General features: G+C 38.6%; 1 pseudogene across 1 annotated transcript in view; it reads left to right on the top strand.

Moving 5' to 3' along the window:
* LOC146556856 (sodium channel protein type 2 subunit alpha-like) overlaps nt 1-18,207 on the top strand; it is a 56,010-nt pseudogene extending 37,803 nt beyond the window's left edge. The window contains exons 11-27 of the transcript XR_014889007.1: nt 232-456; nt 4,963-5,095; nt 5,199-5,437; nt 5,596-5,769; nt 7,812-8,168; nt 8,341-8,766; nt 9,311-9,443; nt 9,553-9,707; nt 9,970-10,143; nt 10,230-10,352; nt 14,595-14,870; nt 14,949-15,005; nt 15,755-15,892; nt 15,983-16,087; nt 16,192-16,462; nt 16,559-17,656; nt 17,688-18,207. The product of XR_014889007.1 is annotated as a sodium channel protein type 2 subunit alpha-like (transcript). The remainder of the gene's footprint in view (nt 1-231; nt 457-4,962; nt 5,096-5,198; nt 5,438-5,595; nt 5,770-7,811; nt 8,169-8,340; nt 8,767-9,310; nt 9,444-9,552; nt 9,708-9,969; nt 10,144-10,229; nt 10,353-14,594; nt 14,871-14,948; nt 15,006-15,754; nt 15,893-15,982; nt 16,088-16,191; nt 16,463-16,558; nt 17,657-17,687) is intronic.
* Nucleotides 18,208-22,614: the final 4,407 nt, after the last annotated feature.

Here is a 22,614-nt window from a genome sequence, read left to right as displayed (position 1 = left end):
CTACTCCGCCTAGGCTGCACTGTCGAACGCAGATCCACTGAGCGCTCAACACAGACAGCATCGTCAGAAGGAAAGTTTAAAGAAAGATAAAATAAATTAAAAATTTTGAATTGTTCGATACATATGCGTACCGAATCGAAAGCACTGTATCGAACGGTTCAATATCGATACGAGTATCGTTGCGCACCCCCCCCCCCGTGTACTATCATTGTCTTATCTTCCCACTTCTAGGCAGCAATAGCTGCTGCTGAAGAAGGAGCTACCGAGACCAGTGATAAAGTTGGTGGCAAAGAGAGTTTCTCTAAGACCTTCAAGATGAGCTCCAAAAGGGCAAAGGAGAGACGCAGCAGGCGAAAACAAAGAAAGGAAGAAGAGAAAGTGGCTGAGAGTAAGCCTCCTAAATCTGAGTCAAAAGACAATATACAGACGGCTTGCAGGAGGTCATCTACACATCAGGTAATTTCCTATGTGGTATGATGTGATATGAAAGTGTTATATAAGTGATCTTTTCAGTTCTAAAGTCCCTTTCACTTCTTCATTGGTTACTTTATTGCACTTTGTTACTGGTATTCATTACTGCATCTTCACTACATGCATTGTAAATTACAATATGACCTAATACCAAAAAGTTTGGACACCATTTAAAATGTAAATAAAAATAGAATTCAATGAATGTAAATCTCATGAACCAATATTTTTAGTCACAAAAGAAAACAGAAAACATACCAGATGGTTAAACAGAGATATTTTACAATGACTTTGACACTTTAATGTTGAAAATTAGGAATTTCCTGTTTCATCTACTGTCAGGTTTATTGTCTGGAAGCATTGTTACAACAAAAAAGTAAATTACCAAACACAAATTCCCTTACTCTGTGATGAGTTTTTAATCAGAAAGCCTTTATAACCCTTGTCAACAAGAAGATTCTCTGGCTTTTGTCACCTCTTGCTGGGCTCCTGACAGGCAGGAAAAGCAATTGGATTGATAATCTGACTATCCAGTTCTGAATTATGTGTAGCCATTTGAGATAACTTTTAAATTTTTTTCTCATTGCCCTTATCATCTTCTTTGTTTATGAAAATTTTTAAGTTTTTTATAATTGTATATGCCATCATCAGCATGTTCATCCAATAATTCATCACAATGATCATCATCACCACCTGCCGCATATTAATAATTTCCATGGTGAAGCCTAGGATGTGGGCTAATAATAGCAGCAGTTTTGAGGACAAACTGAGTCGGAGGGGCTAGTCACCAAAATGAAGAAAATGATATTTTCAATCAACTTTCATAGTGGACTGAGCAAATACAAGTTGTACGAGAAAAATAAGTAGTCAGTCTAATTGAAGTAGAATATAATTCTTGAGTTGCCTGATGGTACTCTAATTATAAGTTAATAATAAATAAATAAATTATTATAAATAATGAATAAATAATTTTCTTTAAATATCTAAATATTTTTCATTACAGCAACCTGGGTGATTCCATCTAATATTTTAAAACACTCTTTCTTAACCCTTTAAGACCTACCATAGGACGAACTCCGCCAGAGCTTATATTATATTTTACATGCTGTAGTGCAATTTTTGGGAGCATTTCAAGTTGCTATACATCAATACAATCATTATAGTCCAAATTCTTATAATATGTATGCATTAAGTGCATAGTAATTACATAAATTGCAAAAAAGTGCAATAAACTACAAAAAAATTGAAAATCATTTTTGTTTTTTTAACATATATTTCTAGTTAGAGAAATTTAAGAGGTTTATCCCTCAAAACTGTAAATACAAAAAAGTTGCACAAACTAGTTTCCCACCAAAGGAAATTTATTTTGAGTGTTTTCATAGTTTTATTTTTGAGATACACCAATTTTCATATACTACAGGAAAAACGAAAAAATATATTATAGTGCAAATTTGCAAAATTAACAGCATATGCATCAAAATAAACTATTTCCAGCAGTGAAATATGAGTCCTAAGCATCCCAGAAACGACACAGAAAGTCATGAAGTCAAACATAACTTTTAAAAACACAAGTATAAGCTCATGAGGCCACGATGGTAAAAAAAAAAAACTACATTTCCGCAAAATGACGTCACTTCCGGTTTCGGGCAGGTCATGGCGGTCATGTGATAGTTCGCGCTGATGGACGTAGGAAGTGTTACAAACAGCTGATCGGATCGGCAAAGCGTGTTTCTGGAATATTATGATTTTGTTGCTACAAGCGCTTTTTATGCAGTTTTTGCAAAGCTATATGTGGAAGGAAACTGTGACCGAGGACAAGCTGATGGCATAAGATGTAAGTACAATTACTCCGGTTTCATATGCAAAAAAAATTATAGCGCTAGCTCACGTGGTTGCAGTGCTACCGGGATTTAAAAATAGTTACGCAAAATGGAGCGTGTCCGCTCCTACCGGTTCTAAAGGGTTAAAAACCACAACAACAAAAAAACTACCCCAGGCTAACAATAATAACAAATGAGAACCACCTCCAACACACAAATCAAAGACGGGTGCAAAATGTGTGTGGCCACAGGGTTAACCAATAAATAAAAATACCACCGACCCTCTCCCCAGACCTGCCTACTAAAATCTTAGCCTACTTAGCTTCTGGAGTGCACCAGGCGCACAAAGCACTGACAAGCCTACCCCCGACAGGGAACTAATCCCCACCCGGGATTACTCCAAAAATAAAAAAGGCAAAATAAAAAAATGAGTGCCTGAAGGAGTAGGTTACACTCAGCTAGACACTCCCCTGTGCTAACTGGAGAGAGAACGTAGTAGATATGATACAACTAAACAAGTGACCGGCAAACAACACACCAAAACTTAGTCGCTGTTCCTTCCATTCATTTCCCAGACAAGCCCCCACATTGTTACATCCCCACAAAGAGGTCTAGGGATGTGAGTGTGGGGACCAGTAACAAATGGGTCCGGAAATAGAATAAAAAGGAAAACAGACAGAGTTGCTCTATAATAATATAGTTTTATTACAAATAATATAGTTTTATTACAAATAACCTTAACTTAAAGAGCCAGCAACGCCATTCTACCAATAATGCCAAAGAAACAAAGGAAACAATCACAGCAACAAAAGAAAAAACTACCTAACAAATAAGGGACGCACTTTCCACACTTCCTATTTTACTCCTCGCCGCGGGGAGACACTCTCAGGGCCCACAAGCCTGTCTACTCACTAGTCGAAGGAGGCTGTCTGTACAAAACCTAGCAGAAAAAAGTGTAGAGCCACAGAGGGGAAAAACCACCTCACTCACAGTTCATCCCCTGCTTATATAGCCTCAGAGGTGACTGCTGACTGGGCCCAAGTGGCAAACGAGGCTAATCAAAAGCAGCTGTGTCCTGGGGAGAGAGGAGAGTGAGAGAGACAGAGGGGGTAGGAGTGGCAAGAGAGGAGGAGGTGGAGAGAGCGGGCAAACACCCAACCCCCACACTCCCATAGCCTCACAGGATGTAACACAGAGTTACCCCTACTAAATGTTACAGCAAATTGCCTATTGGTTAAATAACTCTTAATCCACTGAACAGCAGACCTTTCAAAACCAAAACAATTTAATTTATCCAATAAGATTTCATGATCAACTGCATCAAACGCTGCGCTCAGATCTAGCAACACTGTTCCAACAATCGTTTTATCTTCAATATCGCTTCTCCAAAAAGTCGATTCTGTTCATCTGGACGTAGCGTTTTCAGTGGGAGAAACATTTTGTCACTCAGCCAAGTGACCTCTTCAGTCTCAGCTGACTGCAGGTTTCCCCAATCTTATAAACAGTACATTTGCATAATGACTGAAACCAGCCCACTGAAGGAACAATGGGCTAGGAGGTCATTTCCTTCATCATAATTAATTCCTTCAATATCACTTATTAAGTCATCAGTTATGTGAGCCAAAGGTGTAGTTGTAGAATGTTCTTTTTTTATATGCATGATAAGCAGAATTTCATTCATTAGTCCCAAAAGGTTGATTCTGTTCATCTGGACGTAGCATTTTCAGTGGGAGAAATGAAAGTGACTTCTTGCCACAGCGCGAGCCATCAGACATAGATTGGACCCAAAAGACAGATTCAACAGAGATGCTCAAGATACGTGACATGACTTTTACTCACAAGACTTGAACAGCGGCAGTGCTTGTGAACATAAACAGCGACTATAAGGTTAAGTGACACTATTATGGTATTAAATATGTAGGTCAACACTAGTGCAGGGGCAGGTACTATATACAGGGGCAAGAGCAAAATACTACTAAGAACAGTGACAAACCCTGAGCTGTGACGATCATAAAATGCTATAACTATGAAGACTATACACAGGAACATGAGCTAGAGCCAGAGCTATGACATGGGCAAAAATACTACAACTATGCCATATACAGAAACGATGCTATCTACAAGAACAGGAACTAGACACTGATAACCGAGATGCAAGATAAATACTGTGAGTAACTGGGGTGGACATGAGCAAGTCAGCGGGGTCCTAGAGTTAGATGAGATGTCAAAGGGAATATAGGGTCAGGAATGTGAGTGGGAGGACCAGTGATCAGTCACTGCAACAACAGGAGAGGTGAGTTAGAAAAGAGTAAGGAAAAGACTGAAGAGGTAGATCCATTTGAGGATATTTCATGGCTTACATTGTCTGCAGATGGAGGTCTGTGAGAGGGGGAGGCAAGGTCATAAAAGTCTTGGTGAGTATGTGAATGATCCACTCCAGAAAGGTTCCAGTGGTGAGACAGGGAGGCAGGCCGATGAGAGTGGGCTATTTTCATTTATTGTGCAAATGTACTGTTTATACGGTTGGGGAAACCTGCAGTCAGCTGAGACTGAAGTAGTCACTTGAATGAGTGGGACACTGACAGTGATTTATGTTAGTGCTGTTGTTTATCAATGGCAAAATACAACACATTTTTTGTATGGTTACATTTCATATATAACAATCTATCCCCAGGCTGACACTACTGACACAGACTACAGGCAAAGTAATGGAGGAATAAGCCAGGAATATATGGACTTTCTTAAGAGCCGAGAGGCCAGACAGAGACCTCAAAGTCTCACTAGTGTAATTACGGACACAATAGAGGGTAGGTGTTTTTTTACAATTGCATGAATTGCCATTCTTGTCTTGACTACATCTACAATGTCATTGTAGCTTCACACAAAAAATTTTCATCACTTTGCCATCAGAACTTGAAGAGTCAAGGCAGAAATGTCCTACTTGGTGGTACGATTTTGCCTACACTTTCCTCATCTGGGAGTGGTGCCCAGGGTGGCTGAAATTCAAGAAAATCATTCATCTAATTGTGATGGACCCATTTATGGACCTATTCATTACTATTTGCATTGCACTCAACACATTGTTTATGGCCATGGAGCATTATCCAATGAGTGATGGGTTCCAAAGCATGCTTAATATCGGTAATAAGGTAAGTCAAATTAAGAGCTGATTATTTTTAATCAAATATAAATCAAATATAAATTTTATCAGTGTTCATTATTTGTGTGTGTGTGTGTGTGTGTGTGTGTGTGTGTGTGTGTGTGTGTGTGTGTGTGTGTGTGTGTGTGTGTGTGTGTGTGCATAAAGATATTCACCGGCATCTTCACAGCTGAAATGGTCTTCAAGGTTATTGCACTGGACCCATTCTATTACTTTCAGAAGAAATGTAATATCTTTGATGCGATCATTGTTAGTTTAAGCTTGATAGAGCTTTGTTTGGAAAAAATGAAGAATATGACTATCTTGAGATCATTCCGATTGGTAAGTCTATAAATGCACATCTACGATAACAAGCAGTAGTAAGTGAAACCTTTGGAATTGTTAGCATCTATGTATAAATTTTTCATAAATCAGCACAACTGGGAGCACCTGGCCAGCCTCCCTGGATCCTGTGACAGTTTTTGATTGGTTTTCATCCACTCAGCAACATGTCAATTATGTAGTTGGCTTTGGTCATGTTACCTAATGCTACAGTTAGACTACGGAAAATAGTCGTTGGAGACATGAACAAAATTATTGCAACTGGGTGTAATGAATTTGTAATCTCATGGCGATCAAATTCAGAACGAGAATACTCTACTAATCCCAAAGAAAATTATGTGGTCACAACTGATCCAAGACACTAAGAGAAGTAACCAAACAAAATTAAATAATACAATGTATTACAAAGTTGCAAAATATAACAAAATAGATTTTAATACAAATACCTCTAATTATAAATATCCCAGTATATTGCCTAAAATTAAATATATATAGTTGAGATTGAGGTTCCCTTCTAATCATATTGACTTTGTAATTTTTCTTTGTTGAGGATGTGATATTGAGGGTGTTCACCTATTGCAGTGTGTACTTGATTAAAATTATTTCTGCCTGTGGCTATGGCATTCTGTGGTGCATTTGGGCAAGCTAAATCTCTCAAGCTAGGCATACACTGTACGATTTTTTTCAGTCACGTTATTCAGCTCCTGCTCAAACTGTACGATTGACTCGCAGGGGTTAAAAGTTCGTAGGTCACGATGCAGGGTCTCACACTATACGGGCCAATGCTCTGATGCGACCTGAGTGCTCACACTGTGCGTCCCTAACATGAAGGTTATAACACAAAATCTGTCACTCGCTCTCTCTCTCTCCCTAACTGTCTTTCACTCATCCAACTAATTTTGTCAGGCCAAATCAAAACGGCTTAGATGAGCTTGCCAAAGTTCTACAAGTTGTGCTTTCATTGCTTGTGTCCAGATCACACGCTGCACTGCCGTGCTGCTCCGTCTTTTCACTTTCATTTCTGTGTTTGCGCGTGTGCAGTGTGAGAGGATGCGTTGACCACCTCAAGACAGCTGATAGGATTTCAAACAGGTTTGATTTTCTTACGACCGATTGATGATCGGGATCTGGTCGTGGGGTGTTAATCGCTTCTCGTTACACCATGTATACTACATGATGCACGACACACGATGAAGCCGAAACTCAGGCCGATCACCAAAACAGTCGCACGACTGAAAAATTGGCTCAAAATGGGCCAAAAATCACACAGTGTATGCCCAGCATTACTGAATGTGCTCCTGTGAGTGGCAAGCAGGACATGGAGAGGGCGGGAGGCATTATCCAGTATTTCCTTTATCTTGGACAACATTTACCTCAGTGACACCACCTTTAGAGAGTCCACCCAGAAAGAGTGGCCTGATGGTGTTGAATGCACTGGTAAAGTTTAAAAAATAATATGACCCCAGGAATCCACACAGATACAAAGCTTCTCAAGAACACTAAACAGGTCACCTATTTCCAGCAAGCTTCTCTGTAACAGAATCTGCACACAGATTCTGCAGAAATGATAGAAAAGCTTTTCTATATAAAGGCAAGTAGCACAATCACAAAGGTAGGAGCCAAGCTATGTTAATTGTTTATCACAACTCAATTTCGCTGTGGGATGAATACAGTCTCTCTGATTCTGCCACTGAGCCACTCCCTTAAGTAGTGACTCCATCGAGTTCATCAAAGACAGCTTACCAGCGGATGTCCAGAAGGCAGGAACCTGAGCTGAGTCCCTCCACTACACAAAAACCAAGACACCAATACACACACAAACAGGGATAGAGGAGAGGTAGAAAGCATAAGAGGGAGAGACAGATGAAAACGTAAGGACAGAGGGACCATGAAACTGCAATTGTTGGGGTAAAGGTTGTTTCCCAACTTTTTAAACATAGTTCCAAAGGACTCACCTGCTTCTTCTTGCCACTATACATCATGGCCTGTATGTTCTGGTGTTTTGTGAGTTAGGTAATGACTTTTTTTGTTTTTGTTTACAGCTTAGAGTATTCAAGTTGGCGAAATCCTGGCCCACTCTAAATAAATTGATCAAAATAATTGGTAATTCAGTGGGGGCTTTGGGCAACTTGACACTGGTCTTGGCCATTATCGTCTTCATCTTTGCTGTGGTGGGCATGCAGCTATTTGGAAAAAAATACAAGGACTGTGTGTGTAAAATTTCTGAGGACTGCACTCTTCCTCGTTGGCACATGAATGACTTCTTCCATTCATTCCTCATTGTTTTCCGGGTGCTTTGTGGAGAGTGGATAGAAACCATGTGGGACTGTATGACAGTGGTTAATGAACACATGTGCATCACTTTCTACATGATGATCCTGATTATAGGAAACCTTGTGGTAAAACTTTCAATGGTCAATTCATTAATTTAAACTCATTAAACTGATTAAAAATGTAATTCTTATTTAAGTAATTGTACATAGTGCAGTTTTACAGTAATATGTGTTTTGTTGTAATCAGTTTATAATAGTTTCAATATAAATTTTACCTGTCCATGTCATTACCTGGCAGGTCCTGAACCTCTTCTTGGCCCTGCTGCTGAGTTCATTCAGTACTGACAATCTAGCATGGGCAATGGATGACAAAGAAACAAACAATTTGCAAATTGCCATTACACGTATATACGAAAGCATTTCCTTCAGCACTAGCTGCAGCAGCGCCTGCCTTAGAGAGAAGAAACAAAAGAAGGATGAGGAAAAATCTCTGGATGAACTCCACAAACCTTTAGGGCCGAACAGTATCCTAAACCATGGCAATGGGGAGGTGATCGGCGTAGAAAAAACTGGGGACAAATACATGGTCAGCACCAAAAGCAATGATTCCCTAACATCTTTCATCAACAACCCTAGTGTGACTGTCACCATCTCTATGATTATGAAAGAACCCGATACTGAGGACTTCAACAGTGCTTCATCAGATGTAGCAGGATGTCCTGCGGTAAGGATGTTCTTGGTCTCAAAAATCTCTACAGATGCCTGATTTTTGTTTTAAACCAAGCCTTACAAAAGTTATTTATGACACGCAATGCAACCACATAGTGTAAGAGAACACTGTTGTTGGCGTAAGTTAGGTATTTCATTAGTAAAGGTGAAGGGATCAGCCTAAAATCTAGTCATGGCAATGACATGTATCATACACACTTGATTCAAAATCAACCAAAAAACATAAAATCCAATTAGGAAAAAAAAAATTTTTACTGTAAAAACCACTAACATGTTTATCAAACCACTTTCATAATTTGAAATGCAAATATAAATTGTAAATTTTAAACACTTATTCACAAATTGTGAAAATAGCAAAGTCATATACAAATAATTACCTAAAAATGCAGCCAGTGCCTCAGGTGTTTTTTGTACAACTATTTAAAATTACTACTAAAATGACAGAACAATCTGTCATTTTGTGAAACTAGTCTTACTCAATGGCTTTGTTATATCAGCTCATCCAAGATTTTCATCTACACTATTGATTTCATCCACAGATTATCATTGATGATGGACAGTTCAGCTGCTCAGATGCAAGCACAGTGGATGATGTACCAGCTGGAAAGAGAGGAAATTCTGCAGACTTTGAATTAGAAGATGATATAGATCCTAATGCTTGTTTCTCTGCTGGTGAAACTAACACCTGCTATAACTTTAGTTTTAATTTGAATCTGCATTTTCCATGTCTAAAACACCATTCTAACCATTTCTAACCATCCTAACCATTGTCTCTTTTCAGTCTGTGTGCAGGCGTTCCATTGCTGTCAAGTAAATGTAGATGTGGGCTGGGGTAAAATATGGTGGGCACTACGAAAAACCTGTTATCAGATAGTGGAGCACAACTGGTTTGAGAGCTTTATCATCTTCATGATCCTGCTTAGCAGTGGGGCCCTTGTAAGTATTTTCTTAAAAACATCTGGCATCTAATCAGGATCAGGCAGTTCTTAACTGTTCATTTTTAAAACGTTTTTCATTTAATATTACTAAATCAGTCTCTTTCGGTGATCTGTTCTCACGTCTGTTTTGGAGCAAATCCTAAGATATTGTCTGCAAAGTACTATTGATATTTTTAATGGAAATTTCATTATGTGCATGTTTGGCATTAATACACTTTCCATTTGTATTTACACTTACCTGTCTTTTTCCTCACATTTAGGCATTTGAAGATATCTACAATGAGCAGAGGAAGACTATTAAAACAGTTTTGGAGTTTGCAGACAAAATTTTCACTTGCATTTTTATTCTGGAGATGTTAGTGAAGTGGATGGCATATGGATTTGCTAAATATTTCTCAAATGCCTGGTGCTGGTTGGACTTCCTAATTGCTAATGTACATCGAAATGCTGCTTAGACAGAAACACACAGTTTAATATATCTTTGCTGCTTATAACGTATTTGTAATTGTATTTTTTCCAGATCTCACTTGCCGATCTAGTAGCCAACACATTAGATGCTAATAATTTCGGTCCCATGAAGTCTTTGAGAACCCTACGAGCTCTAAGGCCACTAAGAGCCCTGTCACGCTTTGAGGGCATAAGGGTAAGAGCTGTTGGAACCACCTATCCATTCAGAGTCACGTTGAACTATCTACCACTAATCCAGTACACTAGACTACAACCTAAATCTCTTAGGTACACTTTGTTAGTTCTGGGTGGGCCTTCTTTAGCCTTCAGAACTGCCTTTATTCACTTTGTCATAGATTAAACAAGGTGCTGAGACTTTGGGTCCATACTGATACGATAAAATCACACGGTTGCTGCAGATTTATTAGCTGCGTATCCAGAATACAAATCTATGGTTCAAACACATCCAAAACTTGCTCTGTTGGATTTAGATATGGTGACTGTGTAGATCAGTCTGAGATTATTTGAGGTTTGTGGGACATTATCTTGTTGGAAGCAGCCACAAGAAGATGAATACAGTGTGGACATAAAGGAATGGTCATGGTTGCTTATAATACTCAAGTGTGCTGCGGCATTTAGGCAATACTTAATTGGATGGATCGATTAATCAGTACTGAGAAGCCTAAAGTCTGTCGAGAAAATATAATAATAATAATAATAATAAATTTATTTATGAGCGCCTTTCAAGTCACCCAAGGACACTTTACAATAGGATAAAACAATTAGTAAAACAATGGCAGAATAAGAACAATAAAATAAAGCACAAGATAAAATGAACAAACAGTGTATTCACAGTGAATATGCAGATTTGAACAGATGAGTTTTGAGTTGGGATTTAAACTGGGGGAGAGAACCAATATTTCTTATTTCAGGGGGCAGAGAATTCCACAGCCTGGGAGCAGAGCAGCTGAAAGCTCTGCTTCCCATGGTGGTGAGGCGGAAGGAAGGTACAGTAAGCTGGACAGAAGAAGAAGAACGAAGTGAACGGGCAGAACAAGTGGTGGTTAACAGGTCAGAAAGGTAAGAAGGAGCGAGGTTATGAAGGGCCTTGAAGGTGAGCAGAAGAAGTTTGAAAATTATCCGGAATTTCACAGGGAGCCAGTGAAGTTCCTGAAGAACAGGGGTGATGTGCTGGTAGGAGGGGGTTCTGGTGATAATGCGAGCAGCAGAGTTCTGAACCAGTTGAAGCTTATGGAGGGATTTTTGGGGGAGACCATGCAGAAGAGAATTGCAGTAGTCAATACGGGAGGTAACAAGACTATGTACAAGAATGGACGTAGACTGGGTGGAAAGAGAAGGAAGCAATCTGTTAATGTTACGTAGATGGAAGTAGGCAGAACGGGTGAGGTTATTGATGTGTGATTTATAAGAAAGTGTGCTGTCTAGGATGACACCAAGGCTCTTAACCTGAGGAGAAGGGAGAACTGTGGAGTTATCGATGGTGAGTGAGAAATGGTTTGCCTTCAAAAGGTTGGATTTGGTGCCAATAAGGAGGATCTCAGTTTTATCCTCATTGAGCTTTAGAAAATTAGAGGTAAACCAGGATTTTAACTCGGATAGACATTCTGTAAGGGAAGAAGGTGGGAAGGAGGAATCAGGTTTGCAAGAGAGATATAACTGGGTGTCATCAGCAAAACAGTGAAACTGAAGATCAAATTTGCGGAAGATGGTACCTAGAGGGAGGATGTATATTATAAAGAGAAGAGGGCCTAAAACTGAGCCTTGGGGTACACCAGAGGTGACGGGGAATAGACGAGAGCGGAATGATCTATGCACCACACCCTTGCACTACGACCACCAGACTGAACTACTGGTATAAGGAAGAATGAATCTAGGCTTTCAACTTCTTGTCCTATCATCCAAATGTCACAACAAAAATCAAGACTAATCGCAGCAGCTTTATCCAGTCTTCTTTAGTCCAATTTTGGTAAACCAATTTGAATTCTTGCTCAGTTTTCTTTGTTTAACTGAAGTAGTGGCATCTGATATAATCTTCAGCTTCTATAGCCCATCTGCTTCAAGGTTGGATGTGTTGTGTGTTAAAATATGCTCTTCTGTTCACCTTGTTTACAAAAACTGGTCATTTGAGTTACTATTGCTAACCTGTAAACTAAGCAGTCTCTGACCTTTAGCATCAAAAAGGCATCATTATCCAGAGAACTTCGGCTCACTGGATATTTTCTCTTTTTCAAAACATTATCTCTATTTTTTCTCTTATGAATCCTAGCAATGGCTGTAAGGTCATCAATTTCTGAATTTTTTTCTCAGCTAATCTCATCAAACAAGAGAAATCCCAAGATACTGTTCGAAACCATAAACTCTGTTGTTTCCCCCATGGTCCCCCCAGTAGCCATGTCTTCTGTATCTGACAGTAATGACTTTCTAAATTTGTTTGTGGATAAAGTTAATAATGTCCAAATGAGCGTTTGTCCTTCAATACCATCTGTTTGTGTCTCTGGTCCACCTCCCCCTCATTCACTGTCGGTGTTTAACCCAATGACCATACATGATCTTTCACTTCTGCTGGATAAAATGAAAATCACCACTTGTCCATATGACATTCTACCTGCTGGACTGTTTTCAAAATGTTCTCTCTGCCATTGGCCCCTCTGTTGTAGAGATATGCAACACCTCTCTTTTAACAGGTGTGGTGCCTAGGTTCTGTAAGTATGCTGTTGTTGAGCCAATATTAAAAAAACAGCAGTTCAAATCTAACACAGCTTAAGAATTACAGGCTTATCTCTAAGCTAAAATTGTGGCTCTGGAGTGGTTTCAGTCATACCTCTCCAATAGATCTTTTAACTTTTGTGCAAATCAGTTTATGTCACATCTGACGTGTGGAGTACCGCAGGGTTCAGTTCTGGGACCTATTCTTTTGCTCCTGTGCATGTTACCTCTAGGACTTATAATTAGGCAGTTCCCTGATGTGTCTTATCACTTCTAGACTGATGACATTCAGCTCTGCTGCTCTTTTAAGCCAATGGAAGTCCAAAAGTTGTTCTCTTTAATAAAATGTTTAGCTTCCATTGAACAATGGCTTTGTGACAACTACTTGCGGCTGCACTCAGAGAAGTCAGAAACGGTAATTATTGCTCCCGACAGCCAAATATCTGTAATCAAGCAGCATCTTGGTTCTCTTGGCTCCTCTGTTCAGCCAAGCCTCAGGTACCTCGATGTTATTTTTGATTCTGCGATGTTGCTAGAGCAACACTCTCAAGCAGCTAATTAGTAACTGCCTTTTTCAACTAAGGATTACAAGGACTACATTGATGTCTAAATCTGAATTGGAAATACTGATTCATGCTTTTATTTCATCTCACTTAGATTATTGTAACAGCCTTTTGTCTTTGTTTGAGCAAAAATAATCCGAACCGTCTCCAATCAGTCCAGAATTCCGCTGCAAAGCTCTTAACAAAGACACAAAAATAGAGAGCACATTACACCGGTTTTATTCCCATTACACTGGCTTCCAATATATTTTAGAATTCACCTCAAAATTTTAGTACTGACTTTTAAAGCTCTCAGTCAATCCTGCCTACATCTTGGATCTTATAGAACCCCATGCTCTCCCTTGCAGCCTGAGATCATCAAAGGCTGTTAGTAGTTTTAAGACCAGAGGAGATTGATCTTTTAGAACACCAGCCCCCAGGTTGTGGATTGCTTTGCCTCCATCTTAAAGTTGCCTTGATTTTATTTATTCTTTCAAACAGCAGCTAAAAGCTCAAAACCTCAGACTGGCTTTCTACTAGAGTTGTGCTGCAGACTCGATTGTGTTGTTTTATGTACATGTGTTTTATATTATTGTGAAGCACTTTGTGGTTCTTATCATATGAAGATGAGTAATCACAAATCTCCCTTATCGAGTTACCGCGGATTGCCCCGTGCATGGGACTGCACGGCATCAATGCATTAACTAGCTAACCGCACTAACCCATTGATGCCGTGCAGCCCCACGTCATCAATGATGTCGACAATAAAATTCATCTACATGGAATTTTATTGTTGACTTGTCATATACCAATACCACATAAATGGACAAGACAGCAGGGTAATATTCACAGGTTGTCAGACGTGAGCAGGTGAGGTACTGGAGCCTACAACAAGAGGTTAGCTCACAGAAAGTGGAGACAGGAGTTATTAAAGTAATCGTTAACTATTCGACCAATCTAAGAAAAATTGGCAGATTTGTCAACTACCAAAATAAACTTTAGTTGCAACCCAACGCAATGGCACTTAAAAGTGTGTTTTTTCTTCCTTTTTTATTTATTAATTTATTTTTAACCATTACCACAGTGTACAATATCATGCATCAGTTTAGATTTCTGTGATCTCTGTCTGCTGTACAGATATGTTATGTGATTTGTGTATTGATGTGCAGGTGGTTGTCAATTCCCTAATGGCAGCCATTCCCTCCATCTTCAATGTGCTGCTGGTATGCCTCATCTTCTGGCTGATCTTCAGTATCATTGGAGTCAACTTATTTGCGGGAAAGTTCTACTATTGTGTCAACACAACCACAAATAAAAATTTCCTGGTATCAGAAGTGAAAAATATGACAGACTGTCGGCAAATGGAAAATGGAAGCGCTCGAGTGATGAATCTTAAGGTCAACTTTGATAATGTTGGCATGGGTTACCTTGCACTGTTGCAAGTAGTAAGTATTTTGTTGCAAATTTTGTAATAGAAGAACATGTTTTTCTACCGTTGTCACTTGCCGTATTTTTTTCTATAGGCTACATTTAAGGGTTGGATGGACATCATGTATGCCGCTGTTGATTCTCAAACCAAGGTGGTTATTTTTATATCTCACCATATAAATGCTTTAACCCCTGTAAAATGTCAATGTTTTATTAAAATCATATTACACTTTCTTTTGCTGAGGCAGTGACACATTTCTGATGAAAAATTTGTAACAATGTAAAATATATTTTTTGAAGTGAAGGGTTGGTCTAACATGAGCAAGAGTTAGCTTTATCTTAAAGATCTGGATGACCTCTACTGTAATTTCCTACTTCTAAATTCAGATAAAACAGGTTATTCTACGGCCCTAATAATCTTAGAAATATGGTGTCTAACCAAATGTTAACTCTGGATGGCATTACGGTGGCCTCCAATAACATTGTGAGGAATCTTGAAGTCATTTTTGGCCAGGTAATGCACATATTAAACAAATATGTAGGACTGCTTTCTTTCATTTGCGCAATATCTCTAAAAATTAGAAACATCCAAAACCAGTTTATGCAGTCATTACCTCTAGGATGTACCACTGTAATTTATTATCATTAGGATGTTCTAAAAACTCCCTGAAAAGCCTTTAGTTGATTCAAAATGCTGCAGCTCAAGTTTTTGACAGATACTGACAGGGACTAGGAAGACAGAATATTTTATGCACTGTACACACAGTGCTAAGTAAACAAATACCACCAAGGCAGAGTTTTCTGTAAAATTAAATCACTTAAGGCACACATCCGCTTGGCCAGAACAGTAATCTAAAGGATGTCTCTTTTTTAATGTCTTGTTTTTTTGTTATCATTGTAGCCAGAAGAACAACCAGACTATGAGATCAACCTATATATGTACTGTTATTTTGTTGTTTTCATCATATTTGGAGCATTTTTCACACTCAATCTTTTCACTGGTGTTGTTATTGACAACTTCAATCAGCAAAGGAAAAAGATAAGTATCAAACCTCTTTGTAAAAAGAAGAATTGGTATTTTCTCTTTTTTGATTTAAGTGATTTAATGTGCCTATCATGTTTTCTTTACTTAGGAGGTCAAGACATCTTTATGACTGAAGAACAAAAGAAATACTACAATGCCATGAAGAAACTGGCATCAAAGAAACCACAAAAACCGATCCCTAGACCATCAGTATGCGAGTCAAACTTTGACTGGATTCAATATGAATTTAAAATTGTATTGTTTTTCTTCTAAAATATATTCTTGTTTATTTTACCCATGTCTATCTGTTTCAGAACAAGATTCTAGGATATATTTTTGATTTTACAACCAAGAAATCTTTTGACATTGTGATTATGGTTCTAATATCACTTAATATGATTGCTATGATGATGGAAACTGCTGAACAATCAGACTACAAGAAAAACGTCCTCTACTATATAAATGTGGTATTCATTGTCGTCTTCACTGGAGAGTGCTTATTGAAGATGGTCTCGTTCCGGCACTACTTTTTCATGAATGGCTGGAATATATTTGATTTCATCGTTGTTATTCTGTCAATCATCGGTATGACTCACCTTCATTTACAGTTTCTCTCTGACAAGTTTTTAATATTGCAGTAATCTGTCATCCAGTGTTTAATCATTTCATTTCTTTCTTTAGGTTTGTTTCTTACTGAGATAATAGAAAAATACTTTCTTTCACCAACCTTGTTCAGAGTCATCCGACTGGCACGGATTGGCCGCATCCTCCGCCTTGTTAAAAAAGCCAAAAGAATCCGCACACTCTTGTTTGCCTTGATGATGTCACTTCCTGCCTTGTTCAACATTGGTCTCTTGCTGTTCTTGGTGATGTTCATCTATGCCATCATTGGCATGTCAAACTTTGCATATGTCAAGAAGGAAAGAGGTATTGATGATCTTTTCAATTTTGAGACTTTTGCAAACAGCATGATCTGTCTGTTCCAAATCACCACCTCAGCTGGATGGGATACCCTACTATATCCCATTCTCAACAAAAATGGAGATGACTGTGACCCTGAGATGGAGAATCCTGGTAGTACTTTTAAAGGAAACTGTGGAAATCCTACAGTGGGAATTATTTTCTTTGTGAGCTATATCATCATCTCTTTCCTTATTGTGGTGAATATGTACATTGCAGTCATCCTGGAAAACTTTGGTGTAGCTACTGAAGAGAGCGCTGACCCACTGAGTGAGGATGATTTTGAAATGTTTTATGAGGTCTGGGAAAGGTTTGATCCTCATGCAACACAGTTCATTGAGTATAAAATGCTTTCAGAATTTGCAGATAATCTGGAACCACCATTGCGCATAGCCAAGCCTAACAAGTTTGACCTGATCTCTATGGACTTACCCATTGTGAGTGGTGACCGCATTCACTGCCTAGACATCCTGTTTGCATTCACAAAGCGTGTTCTAGGTGAGGGTGGAGAAATGGACATTCTAAAGGAGCAAATGGAAGAGCGTTTCATGGCTTCGAATCTTTCAAAGGTGTCCTACGAACCCATCAGTACCACCATCCGGCGCAAACAGGAGGCTGTTTCAGTTGTTGTGATCCAGAGAGCATTTCGGAAGTATGTACGGGAAAGTCTAAGAAAAGACACAAGACTCCATGAGACATCAAGTAATAACAATCAAAAGGATGAAAAGCTCATTAACATGGAAAAGGATGACACAGACAAACTTTAAGAAAAACTTCCAGTGCCGATACAAGCAAACTGACACTTTCTGCGGCCTCTCAGCATTCATGTAGAAATAAAAATAGAAAATAGAAATAACAAATAGAAAAAACAAATAGGAAAAAGACAAAAGTGAAAAAGAATTTGTGAACAAAGATGTCAAAGAACAAGATATATAAAAGGAAATCTGTGCTACACCAAAGACACTGTAGTGAATGCAAAATGTTTACAACCTTTCACAGTGATCATGATATCCACTGGAGTCTCTTTTTTAATATGGATATCTGCTATTTCAAACTGACTGTAATTTTTTTTATCTTAGAGAATAGACAAGTGTCATTTAGGCTATAGTATGACTCACTTGGAAGGATTAAGGAGCAAGGACCCCTTACGTCTGCTAAAGATGGGCATCATTACTTAAAGTGTTATGAAACGCATATAAGTTAATCCTTTAACTTGTATTGAAGCTAATTTTGCTACCTGGTGTCTTTAATTCACTAGCTGTGACCTGACTAACCTAAATGGATCCTGACTTAGGTCTGACAGCATTCCCAATAGATAATTGCAGATGGCAGAGCAACAGTTAAGGCTAAGGTTTGGGGAAGGCTTCAGAGAAGAATGGTGGCTTTCCAGCCAGGCATTTCCCAATGTAATAATGAGAGACGAATGATGATGATGCACTACAAACAGCTTGTAGTGCAGGGCATATATAGTCGTATACAGAGAACTAGAAGGGGAGTGTTTGTCCCCACTTCAAAATGCAGATAAATTATCTCCAATTCACTAGCTGGGACTGCATCCTCATTTAGATATGACAGCATTTCTAGTGGAAATCAATTGAGGCTGCTGCTTGGGGAAGGCCCCAGAAGAGACTGGCTGCAGCTCCTGGGCTAGGCAGATCCCCAAAGAAGGAATTTCCAGGAAGCAGTGATGAAAATGTGTGTTGCAAATGTCAAAGATGGTTGCAAATATATGATTGGTAGATTGACCTCATGACCTCAAACTGGTGATTTGTGATTTCACTGACTGAAGTGGATCTAATGGCAGAAATGCAGAAAGAATAACTGGAGAAGAGATCCGAAGTATTCCCGATGATGAGAGAACTTAAAGTTGAAAGTAATGGATCAAAGGCTAGTAAATCCTTAGGGGTGAGTCTATCTTGAAATAGAATATGAAATCGGGATTACCTGGCTGGGTAGTTTACTTCATTTTGCATTAGGCACTGATGACTACTGTGTAGATTTCGTAAAATAATCAAGGTGACAATAAGCAGTTTTGTAAACACTGGTTGAATTTGGAAGAACAATTACTGGAGAACCACCTTCCATGACAACCCCATGATAACATCTATGATAACCCAGAGAAGTAGAAGAAGGGGTAGAGCTAAATGTCGTCAAGTGTGAAAGCTGATAATCATATAAGAAAATGATGCCAATTGATATGGCTAGCAGATATTGGTGTCCTAAAAAAAAAAAGGGGGGGGGGGGTAGCTATTTGTTTACAAGAGGAGCAAGAAAATGCTCAAACCACTCAAGGAGGAAATTAATGCCACTGGGTTTTCCCATGGCCAGAGAAACCTGGAACCAGACGATGTTGAGGGTCAGTGGGGTTGTGTGGGCATGCTGGGCAGGAATGACGGTGTCTGTAGAATGAGCAGGAGTCCAGGTAGCGGCACAGACATAGAACTTGTGAAGTCATTGAAATAATTGCAAACTGTGCAGTCTCCTAGTTGAATGACGAGTCTACCCTTACTATCTATGCCAGGTGGCAAATGAATGCTCGCAAGAGATTGTGTGGGTTTGAATTTTTGGAGGAGCGGCTGGAGCTAAGGAGCTAAGGTGTGACCAGATGTGCAGCTTATGAGCTGTGAGCTATTTTGGACTGGGATGATATAAGGTAAAGCAGGATGTGAAGGTGCTCCACATATCAAACAAAAATGAGAATAAACAGCTTGTAGTACAGGAGGGTCATATATAGCCAAAGAACCAGAAAGGGCGTATTTCAGGTGTGACTCTGCTCCTGAAATTCTAAATAATTTTCTTCAACTGTTGTTATACCACTGACTGTTATATTACTCAAGCAGGGAAAAAAGGTTGTATGTTATCACTAAATAAAAATCATGATTTGGTTAATTTTCTTTCTATATTTATTTTTCTTTTTTTTTACTCTTTCAAAATGGTTCTATCTTCAGGTATAGGCTTTCCACCAAAAATCACTACTTTAAAAGAAAACTAAAGGCACAGTATGATTATGCATGGCAGAGTGCGTGCCATGATTTGTCCCAGTCCATCAGGTGCAAAAATGTCATGAGGAGGCTGTTTTTTTTACACGTTACAGAAACTTTCCTTGTAGTAAAAAAACAAATCCAAGCCGAATTTGTTGATTATCTTTGATTATCAGTGTCAGAGCAGAAACCCTATCTAAAATTTAGACTATTGCTAAACATGTATACATTTTACCATTAAAGGTTCCATACAATATGAAGTAAATGTGTTTAACTGCAGTTTTTACAAAAGCATTCACTCCAGCTGGAAGAACCACATAAAATGTCAACATTCTGGCCAGTGTGAATGCCCTCACTGAAACTGTTTACATGCTTGTTTGTGTCATGTTGTGGTTCAGTAAGTTGGTACAATGTATGTTAGAAGATGATAAGCTTTACTACAATATTAGTTCACTCTAGCAATCTGACATTAGACAAAATTAAACACAGGAACCGGTGCTTCAATAGGAGTACGCATGGGTACATGACAAACATATGCATAGTAATAGTGCACTTTAGAGTAATTTGACAAGGTATGCAACTTTCCCATTTTATACCTGCTTTTTGTTGTCCTAGTACCAGTTTAAGTCTGTCACTGGCAAATAACTGTGTAAGCAGCTTATTAAACTAAACTCATGCTTGTTGGGATTTGTTGGGATTTTCTGTATCTCATAAAACAAGACTGATAATGCAGGAAACATAAATCAAGGCAGTCCATTTTTCTGTTACATAAAATGTCTGAATGTTGATGGAAAACTTGTAAAAGTTTCTATTAAGAATGCACAAAGGCCTAATTCATACAAGTTCATTTTTAATGTTACACAGGCTGAGAGTGGGAGTGGTCTAACTGTAGTATAACAGACACAAAGAAGCGCTATCCGGTAGTTAGGTGATGACGTGACGAATACTACTTCCGGGCCTAAAGTAGTCTGTGTTTAATATGGCTTTTGTGTTGTTAACATGTTTAATGTTATGTATTTTCTTCTATTTAATCTCAAAAAGCTCCTAAAACAGTCAGTGATCACTGTTGACCTCCCTCGGCTTTTATTACCGCTAATCATTTATTTAAGCTCAGTTTTTAAAACCTTAGGATGTAACTACAGCCCAGCCCATGCAATGACTAACCTCGTATTGTGGATGGATTATCTCAGTTGTTCTCCTGGCTGAAGTTTGGTCCTTTTACAGCATCCTGCCATGTAATTACATTTGTTCCTGACCACCGAGAACACTCACGTTAACTTTTATCGAGTGGAAAAAAAGTTAGCTTGTTTATATTATGCTAACATAGCTGTGTCGCTCACGTAGCACATCATTGTATACCAGCTAGCCAAACTTCAGTAACCCTACAAACGTCACTGCTGTTTAGTTTTCTGTCTTCATTTATGTTGGAAGTGATAACAGAGCTGTACGTTTTAATATTGTTTCCAAAACCCCGCAGTCAGGACATGCTATATTGTATTTAGATAGAAGCTAGCGAGCTAACTTCCTGCTAACTTCTAACTCCGTTAAATGTCATAAACTCCGTTTTCATGGATGCCTGGATGTTAAACTCAATTGTTACACCTGGTAGAGCAGAACACTGATCATTTTATTAAAGATGAAAGACTTTAGACAGTTTTTCAACTCTCAGTAATGCAATAGTGATTGTTTGATATATGGACCTGCAGCGTAGTTTAGGCCCAGACACGGCTAGTGACGTCAGACTTAACGACAGGATAGCCAATATACAGGCAGGATCTACACACTACTGTAAAAGTTAAACAGGCTAGTTTGAACTTCAGTGTTGTATAAATAGACGATCATGAGGTGTTTAAGGACAAAAAAAAAACATACATGAATATTTACTGAAAGGTTTCACTGGTACATACAGTTATTGCATTGGAATCAGTCTGGTAACAAAGACAAGTCATTCTTCTGTTTCCTGGATGAACCAGAGATGCCTCTCTTCAGCTTTTCTCTTCCTGTTATCCCTCTGCTCCCAGACCACCAAAAAAACAAACCAAAAATAAGCAAAAAAACAATTTAAACATATCAAAAAATATTCAAGAAAATACAAATCACAAAAACACAATGTAAATATACAATATAGCATCCTCAGGTTTCCCAAAGAATAAAATAACTAAATGTGTATTATTAAAAATGAGGTCTCTCTCCTCTAAGTCCCTGTTAATCCATTATTTATTATTCGGTTAAATGATTTATTCTGCTTCATAGAATAAATCAATTATTAGAATAAATAGAATAAATCAATTTATTCTTCATAGAATAAATCAATAAGTCAACACCCCCAAGTCATGCAAATTACCAGAATCCTTGAAGCACAGGCGGAGGAGTAACGCACACGAGATAAGGGACTATTAAAATAAAACAGAAAGTAACTAATAGATATAAATTTGACACAAATAACAGGGAAACCAGATAGCGACACTAACAGCAACACCAACAGGACACACAGACACCAGACCGATATTGGGACATGACAGGAGACAGAAATGGTGGAGATAGTGGAGGGAAGACAAGGAAAAACTGATACTCAAGAAAAAAAATTGAGCAATTACTACAACCTCTGAGCTCAAAGGTCTTGATGCACGCTCAATCATCCAGGTAAGGAAATCCCAAAAAATTGATTCTGTTCATCTTGGATGTAACGTGGACACTCTTTCAATGATGAGGATGAAGACCCACAACCTCAACAATTAATCAACCATAGACTCAAACAGAGTTTTAATTGATTTGAAAGACTAACTCTTAGTCTTG

The sequence above is a fragment of the Mchenga conophoros genome, linkage group LG16, assembly GCF_057382185.1.
Source record: "Mchenga conophoros isolate Kocher_MC1m ecotype Shallow Benthic linkage group LG16, M_conophoros_male_GT1.1, whole genome shotgun sequence".
NCBI classification, from domain to species: Eukaryota; Metazoa; Chordata; class Actinopteri; order Cichliformes; family Cichlidae; genus Mchenga; species Mchenga conophoros.
This window is presented reverse-complemented; position numbering and strand designations above follow the sequence as displayed.